This window comes from Colletes latitarsis, chromosome 3, assembly GCF_051014445.1.
Source record: "Colletes latitarsis isolate SP2378_abdomen chromosome 3, iyColLati1, whole genome shotgun sequence".
Lineage (NCBI taxonomy): Eukaryota > Metazoa > Arthropoda > Insecta > Hymenoptera > Colletidae > Colletes > Colletes latitarsis.
Window position 1 is genome coordinate 40,132,320 of NC_135136.1, and position 15,383 is coordinate 40,147,702.

At 43.1% G+C, this 15,383-nt stretch overlaps 1 protein-coding gene across 16 annotated transcripts in view; it reads left to right on the plus strand.

The window, feature by feature from the left end:
- The first annotated feature begins 218 nt into the window (after positions 1-218).
- LOC143340268 (uncharacterized) overlaps positions 219-15,383 on the plus strand; it is a 129,475-nt gene continuing 114,310 nt past the window's right edge. For all 16 annotated transcript variants that reach the window (XM_076762021.1, XM_076762022.1, XM_076762008.1 and 13 more), the window contains exon 1: positions 219-750. The gene's annotated coding sequence lies outside the window, so the exon portion shown is untranslated. The remainder of the gene's footprint in view (positions 751-15,383) is intronic.

A 15,383-nucleotide genomic window follows, 5' to 3' on the forward strand; every position in this document is an offset into this window, starting at 1 on the left:
AAGCAGAACACCCGTACGACAGCTGAGTCCCGGGATGAAGGCAGGAGAGGGTCGAATGGGGAGGTCGAGTGGGGGTGGGAGGGAAGGTAGGGGAAGAATCCGGCATGGTTAGCACAGACGGAAAGAGCAGCGACGGTGGTGGGGATAGCATCGAAGGAGCGACGGGGAAGGTGGGTGGTGGGGGGCAATAAACACGCCGGCGCCTCAGTATCGTCGCGTCCATCGAGGGAGTCGGTTCGTGACGATTTCGCGTCCTCCTTCCGCCGCGGAACAAAAGCTCCAATTCGGTCGGTTCGTTTGATTCACGCGAAAACTTGAATCGAAGAGCTATCGTGCGCGGTACGTCGCGTCATCCGTTCTCGACCGGAATCGTGCGTCCCTCCGCGTCCGAAAGATGCTCCGTTCCATCGACGACCAGGGCTAGCCTTGCCCTTGACGGAAACTTTTTGAAGTGATCGACTGTCGGCAGTGCGCGGCGCCGCGCACGACGTTTCGCCAGCTGGTGCCGGAATCGCGTCCGCGTGTGTTTGTGTTCGACGTTTTTTCCTTGTTTTTCCCCCTCCGCGCGTTTTCGCCAACCGACGCCGTGACAAAAGAAGACCTTATTTCCTTATACTTTCGTGCTGAGTTTCCATCGTTGAGTTCTATTTGGTGCTTATGGTGAATACGCCGGGGACGATAGCTCGAGGGAACAAAGGGACAGACCAGCGACATCGTCGCGTATCGATCGAGAGCGGAGCTGCGGTTGACGTAAGTCGATGAATTTTGTCCTTTGCGAGTAATGATCGAAACTGCGGGGTACGCGCTCTCGCGGACGCATCGGCGAACGCGTCCCTCGTCTCATCGGAACCGTATTATTTTACGTAAGTCACGTAGCCCTACGCGGTGAACTGGTTTGCTTCTCTCCCTCGCGCGCGTTTCTTCCTGCGCCTCGGACCGCTTGAAATAGTCCGGGGAGAAGTTCACTGCCTTCTGCCGATTGTGTCATCGAGGTTACAGACGACAACGCGATCCTACGATCGAACGACGCGCAATTGTCTCATCACCAAGCTTGTTACGTGCAATTTTCTACGCGTTCTCCTCGCGACGTCCGGGTGTTCTCTCACGTGGCTCGCGATAGGTTACGCGATAAGCCACGGCTTCGGAGCTGTTCTCATGCTTTTGTTCGACTTTCCGTCGTCGATCCGTATCGTCGATGCAAACGATGCACGATGATTTAGGCGCGATTCGCAGCAAAACGGAGCAACCGACGCGAGACGCTCGAAAAACGAAATATTTCTGGAAAAGGAACAAAAACGTTGCTTAGGCAAATGTTAGTCCCTGGCGTCAGATATAGAATGCTCTCCGCGTTTCCCTCCGACCAGATGGTCTATTCACATAACACTCCATTCAACTCCGTCACAAACGGCCTCCATGTTCCCACCGACTTCTTCCATTAAACTTTCGAAAATTTTCTGAAAGTTTACCCTCTTAATGGAAACTTTAATAACTTCGCGAGAGGGAGTGCCTTTTCAACCGTTCGATTCTTTTGTGACCGAGGCATTTTTATCTCTCAGCGGTCCCCTCGCCTCGAAAATGGTTACGATTCCGTTTCGAACGGAAATGGACTTGGCCGATTCCACGAAATCGCCACGGCGGTAAATTCGCGGAAGAGGTTGCGGACTCGCTTTGTTTACGCGAAGCGCAACGACTGATAAGAGTTTGGCAAAAACACAACGGATGAAATTGGTTCTTGGTAACGGTCAACGACGTAGCGCGCGATCGATCTCGTCGGCACAGCGATACGATACGCCGTGACGTACCGATCGTAACTCGAATTTATCGTCAACTAATTAACCATTCGTTTGCACGGTCGAGCGCGTTTCTCGTTTCAATTCGACGAGCTTGGAATTATCTTAAACGCTGAGTGCTCGAATTACCGACGGATATTCATTGGAAATAAAAATGTTTACGGGAATATATCGACCATAAAAACATCAATCGCCTTAACCGAGTGTTAACGAAACTAGGGAAACGTTGAGCGTTCTAATTAACATTTCCTCCGAGTGCTCTCGACCCGTTTGCTAAACGTATTTCATTTATTGCGATTAAACGGTTTGCTGCATAAATTAACAGAAATAAATCGAAGAAAATTTGGAGCAAATACAAACAAACAGACGTACAAAAAGGTAATTTTGTTTTTGCAATTTCACGTAAAGATTTTGTTTCTTTTCCGTTTGGGCTCGCGTAAATCTGGAAAATTGTGCAAAAGAAGGTAGTTTGGTCGTCTTGTTGCATTTCTGCGTAACATCACGGCTAAGGTATTAAGATGTTTCTCGTCGAAACGCCTCTGCCGCGTACGCTCCGTTAAATACTTTCAGAAACTCGCAGCTCGCGAGGCTGCGTATCGCGTTCTTGGTAAGTGCACCGCGCTTGCAAATGAAGTTCCGCCACTTGGAATAGTTGGACGAAGCTCACATATTCCGTCCAAGACTGACCCATACCCCGGGGTGCAAGCAGAGAGCTGTAAGACAGGTAGTGACGTCATCGACCCAGCTGCTTCGCTTTTGTACCTATCGTATCTGTCGGCGAACAGAATCTCGTGTCTTCTTCCCTCCGGTGTATTTGCATTTGGCTCTCCGTTCAACCTTAACGTTTAACCCCATTACACTTGCAAAGACGAGAACCATCGATGTAGTTAGATTCCTCGAACGCCCCGTGTGACACCAGAAATATTATTACTAAACCAATTTTGTTCAACTCTCTTTAAGATACAAATAAGCATTCTGTGAAAAGAAAAGACTCCACTTTTGGAGCAATTTGACCTCCGTACTTTTTTCAAACAGTCACACGGTAGAGTAGGGAGACGCTTCCCTCGAATTAACTGGTATTGGGGTAAACGAAGGATTGCAATTTCTCAACGGGACACGCGCATCCAGGTGTTCCAATTCGCTCATGCAAATATATCCCCGTCCCTGGCCGGTAGCGTCGTTCTCTCTATTTATCTCATTCTCTGCTCCGGCATCGTACCGAATTCATCATGACACGCAGTAAATGGAAAGATGGTCGCGATGCGTTCGGTGGAAACGCGGCCGACGGCGTGTCCTCGTGGAATTCCCTGGTGGATGGACGACCTCGGGTCCGCGGGGATCCGCACGGCCCGTGCAAGACGGCTGTTTGACGTCATTGACTCACAAAGAGATGATACGAACGAAATGAGTGCTTTTTGAACGAAACCAGGCTTAAAATCTAGGACGCGATGAACTGAAACAGATTCCAAAGTATTAGCCGTTTTTAATCCTTAACGTCAAAATTTGGAGTCGTTTTTAATTGCTTGATCTGAGGGGTCCTGATAAAATTGCTCTGTTTTGAAATTAACAAATATCTCTATTAACATAATCATGTGAAATCAATGGATAAATTCGGGGCAATAATGACAAGAGGGCCTTCGAATGGCCTTGAGCACTGAAATAAAAGAGATCGTTTAAAATTCACGTTGTTATTGCGTATGGAAAATGGTTCAGGTTATTTAAAAGCCACATTGTCATCGTGTCTGGAACATAGTCCAGATCATTTGAAAGTCATATTGTCATTGTGTGTAGAAAATAGTCAAGGTCGTTTGACAATCCTATTGTCATAGAATCCATTGTCGAAAGATGATTATACGGTATTTATAGCAATCAGAAATTGAAAATTGAAAAGACGAGGAACTATACTGTGGTATAACAGTGTCGATAGTATTGTAATTCTCAGTGAGCAGTTGGAATCTGTAGCTAGACTGACATTAAGATGCGTTTAAAGGTTGTAACAGAGAACTTGGAATTTATAGTGACGAAATCTACATAAATAAATCACAGTACTGATTCTCTGTTCGTCTAGTTGCCATTGCATCATGGTGTACTGTTAAAGTTGACGTTGAAAAGTACGTCTTCAGAGAATTATTTGGATTGCAATTAGAAATCTTTGAGGGCTACCCCTCTTAAGGGGATAGACATCGATTTTTCATTTGTTAAAAAAAAAGTTATGACACTTCCGAGGCGACTAGACACTACAATGGGTCCTTAAGTGGTTAAAAGAACGTCGCCGAATCGGTAGCGTGAAAGTACCTACTCTGGCAGAAAGTACTCGAGCGGTTGTAAGTACAAAACTGGAGGAAAGTAGTCGGCCGCGGAGCGAACCGGGCATCACAATCTCCGTACACGGGTAATAACTTCATGTAAGCGAGCAGTAGTTTGCATATCGTGCAGTCGCCAAGTATAGCGGCCTCGCATTCACGAGGAATACTTTGCGGGAGGAGCGGGGTCAACGACGCGAGAGACCCGTCTTCTCAAGCCGTTGCGACTCCTATCTACGGACGAAATTTCAGAGAATTCGTTGCATCGGTAAAAACGCAAATATACAGGGTGTGCCCCGGAATCGTAACACCAGAGATTGCATCTGGTGCGAAGACGAGTCGTAGTTTTTTGTTCTATTTACGATACTTCAACCGGGAGTACACGAGCTTAGAAAAATCTGCTGCGTGAAAACTGTTTACTAACGAAAAGTACTTTCCACCACTTTTTCTTTCGCTGGAGAAAATTGTAATCTAGGTTATTCGTGCAGTTAGAGGTGGTTTAACAGCAAATTTCACTCTTTTCCTTGCATTTACCTCGTTCTGCTACAGTTCTCCCAAGTGCAAGGACTTTTTAAAACTGCTCTCTTGTTTCCTGAAGAAAGAGTTGTTGATCCATCCGATCTCTTCTCTTCTCGAGAATTTTTAAATCCGTTTTAAGCTTTCCTCTTTCGATCAACGGAGCCACGAAAAGGGCCGGTCCAAGGAATTCCCGAAGCGTAAACGGGGAACAACGGGAGCCCTCTTTGGGTCGGCTGGCCATCGCGTGGAATGTTTTTCCACGCATTCCGGGGTAGTTTGGCGAACGGGGTCGAATTTAATATTGACACTTGCGGATATGCGAGCTTCGTCTCGTAGAATATCTGCGACCGCGCGATCGGTGCAACTGCAATCGCGACCAAGGAAAGTGCCAACCGTTTCGACGAGCAAATATGTTCCTCCGCCTTCTCTCGTATCTCTCGGTCTCTTTCACGCACGAGTCTCTCGGATGCATTTCCCGACGGAATCGCTGTATCGATGTACGACGTCGCTCTCGTACATCCACAGGCGTGTGTTTGGGCACGGTTTAATTGATTCCCCAGCCTCCGCTCGACGAATATGCTTTATGCCGTTGCGCCACGGGTCTCGGATGTTCCGTGCACGTCTGATTTTAATCAGTGCAGCCAAATATTACCGAGACTGCCTAACGTGTCATATTATTTATAGCGGATTTTATGCACCGTACTTTCGTGGTGGCTTCCCTCCCCCATACCATATGGCTTGCCGCGAGAGAAAATATATTCGTTCTTTCTATTTTCCACCGTGAAGAACTTTTAATTTAAACCGAACAAAGTTATCGAATGCAATATTTAAAACTTACTGGCTCGTGAATAGTAGCGAATATTAATTTTTCAGCAGGCTTTTCTACACGGTAATTGCGCCACGCGCGATCGGTAGAAGCGTGCATAAACATCGTCCTCGCAGTTTAATTGATTTCCCGCATTGTCAGGCGTATCCTGCGTGCGTTTAATTCCAATAGGATGCGTCGAAAAGCACTGGAGACGTCAGTCAAACATTTCTTCGCTCGTAGTTCCACGGACTTTCACAGATTTCCTGGGAACCGTTCTTCTTCCGAAGTAACGTTCCCCGAAGCGGAACAGAAGAAGCATAAAAGAGATTCCGTTGTCGTAAAACTTTTATCGCGACGAATGCCGTTTATTCTTGTTCACAATAAGGGGAAGTTCGGCTGCAAATTTTGCGGTGTAAAATATACGAGTACCTTTCATTCCATTCGTTCTGTTTCTTTTTCTTCTTCCAGAAAGAAAAGGAGGCTCCGGTTCGAAAAAATTTGGAGCTTCTGCGGTTGTACGTTCCCCTCGTACGATGATATTTTATATCTTAAAATTATTTTGGCAAGGAGACTTTCTACACGATTTCGAGCTAGGAATTTCGTTCCAGCTTGTATATGTATATTTTTTAAAACTCGATTCGAACGTAAAAATGAAGGGACCAGACGGGACCATTCTCGGCGAACGAGTTTCACGACCTGGGGTATTTTCTTTTACCCCACACACATGCTGGGCACGATCGATTTTTTACTTTTACTCGTGGATCTGCTTTGTGCGTCTGTCAAGCGCAACTCGCGGTTGACGAACGTCAGGAACACTTCCGGAAACGATCGAGAGATGCGGAACGATTGATTCCGTCTAGTAAATAGGAAAAACCATTATCCGCTGGACTATCTAGTGATCGGTTCTTTCTCTAGTTAAAGCGCGAATAGCGTGAACAATGACCAGGGCTTTCGATGCTTTGCAAAGTCCATTATTTCAGCAATTTTTTATTAATGTTACAGTCGTAGGTGCATCGATAAAACAGCAAAGAATTCTGTCGAAAATAGGTGGATCGTAAGAATTTGTATCAACATCGTGTACTATATTTAAAATCAACGTTAAATCTAAGATTACAGAAAGTTTGATCATAATTCTGTAAACTTCGCGGAACGTTGCCTTTAATTGTGTCATAAACCTGCGGCGATGACTTTTCTCGCTTTTGCAACTATCTTCCTCATTAAAATAATACCGGAAGACATCTTTCATTGGCTTATGGGCTCGATATAAACGACTTAAGCTTCCCAAATGGTTCGATTTAATGACGATCGAGTAGCTGTTTTCGCCAAGTGGTGTCGTTCAAAATATTTCCTAGATTTCTTGTCTTCGAAGATACGATCTTAATCTTAAAGATTTAAAACAATTAATTGTACGTAGCTCAAGCATTAAATTCAAAGAAAAGATCAAATTAAAGAATCTCGGATCTAATGATTGTCATTTTGATACTTAGGTTCGTAATATGAACGATAGCGACGTTAAAAAAACAAGAGATAAAGATTCGGCCCTCGTTGATCACTCTCCCTCTGATAAAACCGATCTGTTGCAGTTACTTAACCTCTTAATTGCCATTAACCCAACTCCATGAGCTATTGACCTAAAAAACTTGAAAAGGTTGAGGCCCACTTGTGATATAATAATAAATGGAACAACTTTAGTGTTTTTGTTGCTGCTTAGCATTAAAAATGAATACAAAGGAAACCTTTTCATTTTTTACATAGAATTTCTTTTTACCGGGACTTTTGCAAAGAAATTCGTCAGACTCTTTGTACTTCCGTTATGAAACGGTCTACGAAATGGCGGCTGTATAACACACAGTGTATATCTTTACGGATCCTCTGTCGCGAGAAATTATGAGCCATTCTATTTTGTTTTTCTTGGTTTTTCTCTTATATATTACCCAGTAACTTACGGTTTATTCGAGATAGTTCTTCTTTTGCTGAGGCGTTCTCTTTGTTTACGTGAAAAATGTATGCTGGCGGTCATGGTTAGGACTTTACGAGTGATTTAGCACTATAGCATCCATAAGTCACTGCAACTTAGTATTTCGCATCTACTAATCTTTCGTTTTAAATAAAAAAGACAATTTTCGTTTCATTTAATTGAAATATATAGAATATCGTAAATAAAATATCTTAAATACAAGTAAAATTCAAAATAGAACGATGAATATTAAAATGTTCGAGTATTTGAATAGTATTCGGATTACATGTATATTCGTGAAATATTTTCAATCATCGGATCGACGAGTCGCGATTCCGTCATCGATACTATGAGGATTTATTTGACCGTCGATAACGCTGTGATTGCGAGATTGTTTTTTTTTTTTGCGCAACAAATGTCCCGACGATTTGCCAAGCACAATTTTATCGACGTTCGAATCGCGTGGAACGATGTTAAGCCGCGTTTCCATACGCAGAACGTTCAGCACAGAAACCACTCGATGCACTTCGAGCAGATCGCTTTTCAAACGCGTGCCAAAGACGTTTTACGTTGCATGGCTCGTGTTTCCCAAGTGGAAATGTGGTGTTAAGTTATAGGTTTAATCGTGCGTTGAATGTGATTGTTGATTGATTTTTTATAGTAAAAAATTTGCATTATTCCCAGGGTTTGAATAAGAGTTTCAGAACTTCAGACAAGTCTGGAGTCTCTCAGATGTAAAATTACTTTAATTTGATTTCAAACTTCCATATGGGATAGGAAAATTAATTAGAGTAATAATTTAGTTGGCAATATTCGCTCGTGAAAGATTAGGACGTTATAAATACTATGTATCTATAGAGTCGATGGCCATTCATGTAGCATTACGTCTTTCCCTAGTCTAATTAAGGATGTTGTTAATTTTCTATATTTTTTTTATCAGTAAACCTCGACATTTATTTACGTTTTCTCGTTTGACAAAATTAAGAACCTTTATCGTCGCGCATTAACTTCCCACTTAATCTTTGATCTCATTATGAAACTGTATTGGAGATGGTTACGAGCAATCCGCGTAGCATTAAGTCCTCTTATTTGACATAGAGTCGTTGATGTAGTATGCATGGTTTCTCTGTCCATAAAGATGGTAATCCTTAACGACATACTATTACAGGAGTCGTTAACATAATATATCTTTTCACTGCGAAGGTTGGCAACACGTCGTTGAGTTTTGCCATTCTGTACAGCTGTATAATTCTACGTCTCAAACGTTGACCAACGCAGTACTGCTTTCTCCAATATGTTTTTCACATATACTGTCTGTCTTTAAAAGAGTTGTCCACCTAGTACTATGTCGTCCTATTCAAAAGATTGCCTATTTGGTACAATGTTTACACAAGTTTCTTGCACACAAAAGAGATTAATACCTGATTACATGATATGTACATTTTACTACATTTTTATAGAAATTATCTAATCGCGTTAAGACTCTTCGACAGTTCTATAGACTAGATTATTGCATGCACTTCTAAAGGAAAATTTGAGAGCCGTATATTGGAAGGAATGGCAATTATTTATCATAGAAACTGATATTTGGTAAAAGTACAGACGAATCAGGGTGTAGCTGCTATTTTAAAAACTAAAAGTCATTATTAGATCCCGTAAGCGATGTTGACACTAGTCCCGTTATCGTTGCCACCATTGCCGCGCAGAAATCGAGCTAGGTGCACTCTACACGCCTCTGTGTACAATTCACACGCGGATCCGGAACTGTGTGTGCACACGACAAAGGTTTACCTTCATTATCCATTACCAAGCCAGTCGAGTTCCGGGCGTCGATCGATCGATGGTCGATCTTGATCGTCAATATTTTCTCGGGACTGATTGAAAAATTCTGCGATGCTTTTACACCCGCTCAAGTTTCTTTTTAAAGATTAGTTCCTCAAATTTTCCACTGGTTCTTGTCAGAATTTTCAGTTTGCTTATAGTCTCAATCTCTCCTCAGATCTAATCGTGCTTAAATATTTCAAATAAAAAATTGTTTCTAATTTCCTAACGCGTAATTTAACGTTTCCGTCTCGATCTTCGACGGTTCTTTCTCCGCGAAGATTTAAATAGAGGGGAAAAGATTGCTTCCGTAGCAAACTAACGATCGATTGGATTCGGACTCCGGCGATCACGATCCATCGCGTTCGTCTTGGAACGAGACAAGCAAAAGTTTAGCTCGAAGAGGCAATTGCAGCTTCCAGGTTCCATCGACTTTTCCTTTGGCAAGCCAGGATGGATAGAGAGGAGAGTAGAATATCATCGGTAACGAGTGGGAGTCCCCGTCTGGTACGGACTCAAAGCTTTCGACGCTTTAGGCGTCTTCGGGGTGCATTATGCGCTCCCAAGGAACGGCGGCCAACGCTCGGGCCTCGACACTCTACATTTAAACGGGCCGCATCGACACAATAGGCTTTATGCTAGCAATCAGTATTCTACTTCCGTGACTAGACATCTAGGCGCTTCGTGTATCGATTCGCTTCCTTCAATGTCAATAACCTGTGCCTCGCTCGCTCGATGACTGACGTATCGCGAACGCGTGCTGTGCTCGACAAACCGATCGTAGATTCCACGGAGCAAGATTCTTTTCGCCAAAGAAATCGTGTGACGTGATCGAGAACGAATCCCAAATAGTTTAAATCGCAGATAAATACAGTGTCGAACAAATATTCTCCAACGCGAACGATTTTCTTGACCTTTGTTCTCTTTATCCTTTTACGAACTTCCTATTTCGTGAAACGTTATTAATTGAACGTTGATCGAAGAATACGTGTTACTAAGATTGCAATAATCGAGGATCGAAAGGGGTAGTTAATTTTTATTAATAGTCGAGAACTATTACACAAGAACTTCAATTTATATTTCGTGAATTTTGCTCGAACCAGGACTTTCATTTTCAATAATTTTTATTTATCCGTTCTCATCAAAACTTATAATGCGATAACTTTTATTATAAAAGTTTCGTTTCCACTGTTTCGACTCCGTCCGATACTCCATTCTGGTTGTATAACCGTAAAAATAACAATAATAATAATCATCGGTTCGGAAATAAAACCCCTGAACCACACTGTTTTCGTTTCATACTTTTTGCTGTGTTCGGAGCACCGGTGGAGTTTTGATAAAGGGAACTCTGTGACGTAATCTGTAACTCTTCGTTTTTCAGCGTTCGGAAAAAACCAACGAAACTCGACCGTGAAATTTATACCTTTAACAATACGCGATCGTGATATATATATTTTCATCCGACGTTCGGGCAATTCAGGAGCCGTTTCTCGTGTTTCGGAAAAATATATCGACAAACAGCGACGCGATAAATAGGTTTTGAATGGTGTTTGCTTTGCCCTGTGGATGCGACGAAACTGAAAATTGTTTGGCTACGCGTTTAAATAACTGGTACTCGCGGACTCGCGACTACCAGCTGGCAAATAAAGCGTCTTTGATGGATATTTACAGACGCGTTAGTGCACGGAGTTAAAAAGTCGTCACGCATTCTCTGACGTTTGGTACTTCACGTGCGCGCGGTAAACAGCGTTCTTGAAAAGCTTTGTTACTTTTGAGCACTGTCGCGCTCGCGCTAGTCAAAGATAGAAAGCTTGGGAAAGAATGTTTAATGCGCAAAATGGAACACATCGGTACACGCTACGAAACACCTTCCTACAAACCCGTTGAATGTACAGGGTGTTTCCTTGAACGCGAATATAATTTCAAAGACTTTTACGTTTCCACAATACGTGCTTCTTTTTTTCTTTTTTTAATTTCACCTGACACCTGTTATTCTCTGTATGAAAATAAATGTGCTCGGTACAGAGAAATTGTAAGAATTTTAGAATGAATCGCGTCGCGACCAGCAAAGATACATCCGCATTACAGTCTGTGGCACTACGCCAGTTTATTATTGATTCCCTCTTCTTCGTCCCGTCGTTTTGCACTAGTTCACCGAGAGTTCTTCAACTGCTTTTATACCCCCATGGATGCTCTTAAATATTTCACTATTGAAAGTCGCGGAAAAAGCACTGTCGTCGTTCGGTGTGCTTACAAATTCGATTATTTTCGCCAAAAAAACGTGACAGTGTTTCTACGAAATCTTTTTGTATCGTTCAGGGGCAACAGAGATCTACGAATTCGTACTTCCAGCGGGAGGAACGTGTTTGAAATCCTCCCAGGATCTGAAAATCTCATTTAATTTTCATTGTTCCTGGGGATCATTGAAATCGGGAATAATGACTGGAGGAAACTCGAAAACGCGAGCACGGCGTTCTTGGTGAAAATTTTAACGACGATTCAATGGCTCGGCTCGACTGGTTATGAAATCACCGATAGGGGCTCCGTTTCAGCGGAGCGTTAATTGAAAACAAGCGGTCCGCGATTAGTCGGAATCGTAAACGACGAAGGCCGACGATTGAGCGCGACTTTTCTCTCCGTCGAGACGATTGATGGCATTGAAACGATAAAATTCGTCCCGATAAAATGCACAGGCGAGAACCGCTTTGGAATACGTGAACGCTGGACGCTCGCGATCGACAGAGAGAGAAAGAGAGCGAGAAAGAGCGAGATAGATTAATTAGAGAGCATTTGTATTCCGTCGAAGGCCTAACCGCGAGCGAATCGTCATTCTTGCGCGATTCGTAGGACTTTGAGACTTTCTCTCGAGGTCATCTCCGTGCGTATCTCCGGGAATGTGTTGCACGTTTCGCACAAAGAGGAGCTTATCCGAGGTCCCGAGCTTGTCGTTCGCTCAACCCGTCCGTGACGTCATCGTAATTACTGAAATTACGTTGCTTCGTCGAGGAATTCCATCTCGGAGCTAGTTCGGTCGTTGGAACAGAGTGGCTGGATGTACCTTGCGGGAAGAAAAAGAGAATTGGACGCAGAGGATTCTGGACTCGAAACAAAAGGACTCTTCTACGCTCGCTCCTCGACGAGTGTTCAAAGTCTACCCGCTGTATTAATTCAGGTCTGCCGTAGAACGCTGATTATCCGAACCAATACAGCCTTTGTACTCCAAATTCGTACTTCTTTTTTAAAATCAAATTCATCCTTTTGTTTCGAAGTACGCTAGGACTTCATTTATCCGAACTTCTTTTATTCGTTTCTGTGATTATGAATTAAATTCCAGACTTTATCCTGCCATTCTGTAAATATTAAACATTTAAAGTACAAATGTATCACAAATTCACTAAGGAAAATATTTAAATATTTATAATTGACTAATCAGCCAGTTTGCGCTGAGAGATAGAGTATTGGGGGTGGCGAAACGGGAGGGGCAAGTGGCCAATTGATTTCACTGGCACTGTAACACGCTCCGTACTCTGTCATCGCGTTTGTTTCACAAAGGGAACGCGTAATTCTATCCCGCAGACGGCGGAATTCGCTGTAATGGGATCGAATCGATTCCCTCCGGTGAATTTTACAAATTTCGACTGCACTTTATTACAAGACTGATACATGTATTCCGCGAGATCGATGGGAGACGATTCGAGGGGGGCCACGCGAGCGTTTTCATGAAATTTGACCGAGTCGTCGTGAAAATTCCAACGGTGCGTTCGTTACGCGTAACCCGAAAACGAAAGAGCCCCCTTTCTTCCCTCCGTGCGTAGGAACGTTGCCAATTTGCACGTGCAAATTCATTTTGTCGCGTGGGGCTCGAACGTTGAATTGCTTGTGCTCGCAGTGACAAAAAAACGAAAAGAAGAAAAAAAAACGAATTAAAAGAGGAAACAAACAATCGTGCAAATAATGTCGAGTGTGACGGGTTTTCGAAAACGCTTCGACATCGAATTTTTCTCCTCGAACGCCCCAGTCCTCGCTTACCAATTCTGTTAGCTTTTTCTTTTTATTGTTTGCAGAAATTGTCCATCGGTCGCGTCGTAAAATTTGCAGCCACCGACAAATTGAAAATTTTACACCGCGTACGTTTTACCCGACGCGTGCTATCGTTGTTAGCGGATCGACGTATCGTTGCTTTATTCGTCGCGAAATCGGGCCCGAACGACGTTGTAAATTATTATTACGCTCGATGGAAGGGAACGCGAGCGCAGTTTTTGGCGACGATGTTGTTACAGCCTGCTGTGGACTTTTTTGTTTTTGTTTTTGCGCATATTTTGCACCGGACGCGCACGATGAAATTTATTTTCCTGCGAATTGGAATTTTATGAACGCGTACAGCAATATAACGTCGAAATTTTTCAGAAATTGTTCGCTCTTCGAGATGAATATTTCGCTCGTCCCATTCGAGATTAGATCGAGAGTTTGCATCGCAATGATTATAATTCATTATTATCGCAGTTTTCGTATATAAAGGAATGCTAATTATAAACAGAATGTTTAAAGCGTATTACCATTAAATACGGATCATTAAATCCTCCGTAGAAAATCCGAGAAGAACCTTGCAAATATGCCAATTCTATTTTATTTATTTCTATGCTTTGCGTTAAGAAACCACGTATGAAGAGTTTAAGTTGGAGTCATTTAAATCGAATAAAAATTGCTTAAAAAACCTGATCTGCAATATAGAATCTAGCTTCGATTTCTCCACGTTTCGAAAGTCGAAAGTTGAAATTAATATAGAGTTAAAGAAGCGTTTAGTTTTTCGCAGCTAATAAATTCTAAAAAAATTCAATACCGCCATGAAACTGACGAGATATTGCTGTTGGGAGACTTTTGTAGTCTCGTTGGGAACTCTGTCCGATAATATATTTGGCTTCATCAAGATTCTCGCGTCCGCGAAGAAAGCTAAACTGCGCGAATTAATTAACCGGGAGAATTTCTCGAGGCGGCCGCGGCGGTTGGCACAGATAACAAGGCGACGTAAATTGTTATAAAAATTCTTTAACGAGGAACATTTCTCACGTCGACGACGCGGCCTGAAAATTTAACGCAACTCGCGTTTCCGACGTTGTTATCGCGGCCTCCGTCGCGTCGATTTCGCGTAATTTTCCTTCCGCGTCGCGTGGGTCACCGTTAGCAACCGACGTGAAATTTAATTGCGATCAAATTTCTCCGCGATTAAAATTTATTACATTTTTCTTGCGATGTCGGAGCCTTGTTGTTTATTAATCGCGCACAACATCGTTCTTTACCAGGCAAAATAAAATGAAATAGTAACATAGTTTACGAAAACAGTTGAGTGTCTAAAACTTCGATCAGTGATTCGTGAATAATTTAGCCCTCTCTCCGTGCAAAGGGTTAAATAATTCGAACGATAGCAGGTCCACTTCGAAGGTCGACGACGCCATGCGTTTCGGGGCGGCTTCGAACCACCATATCGACGCGCGACGTCCGTGACGTCGTTCCGACTCGACTTCGAACTTTCCGACCGTGAAAAGCGACGGTCGCAGCGGAGGAAATCCGGGAAACCGAAATTTTAAGCTCGACCTTTGACCGAGAGTTCTGTTCGCGGACCCTGCGATTAACCTAGTTTTCGACTTTTGACTCGATTTTCTCGCATCCTCGGAAAGTGAATTAGTTCGCAGCGATTTTCCGCTCGCCAAGGGCCGGTCTGCAAATATTTGCATCACGACGACTACGTTAATTCGCTCGCACGGGAATCAAGTATAATTGAATCGTTACTATTTTCAAGGACCCAGAGCAAATTTTATTCGCGAATAACGGGTAGAAATTTTCGACTCGTAAACTAACTTTTTCTTTAGGTTTTATTTGTAAATTAAAATCCAGCGAGGGATTTAATAGAAAGCTAGCTTTCGTGCGGAGAATTCATCGTTGAAGCGGTTCCCACATGCTACGGAGCATCCTATATAATTATAAGGTCGTTTTTTTGCCAGCTTCAGCCTTGGAACGTACGCGTTTTAAACAAACATTCGATTCGGGCACGAGGTTGAAACAGGTCGACCAATCCTGCTACGTCTGCGGTTTCAAACACGGAAGCGTAAGCTCCGTGTGTAATTTCCACATTTGCAGTGGTGGCGTGACCTAGGATTATCGGTGACGACATTAAATTATTTACAGCG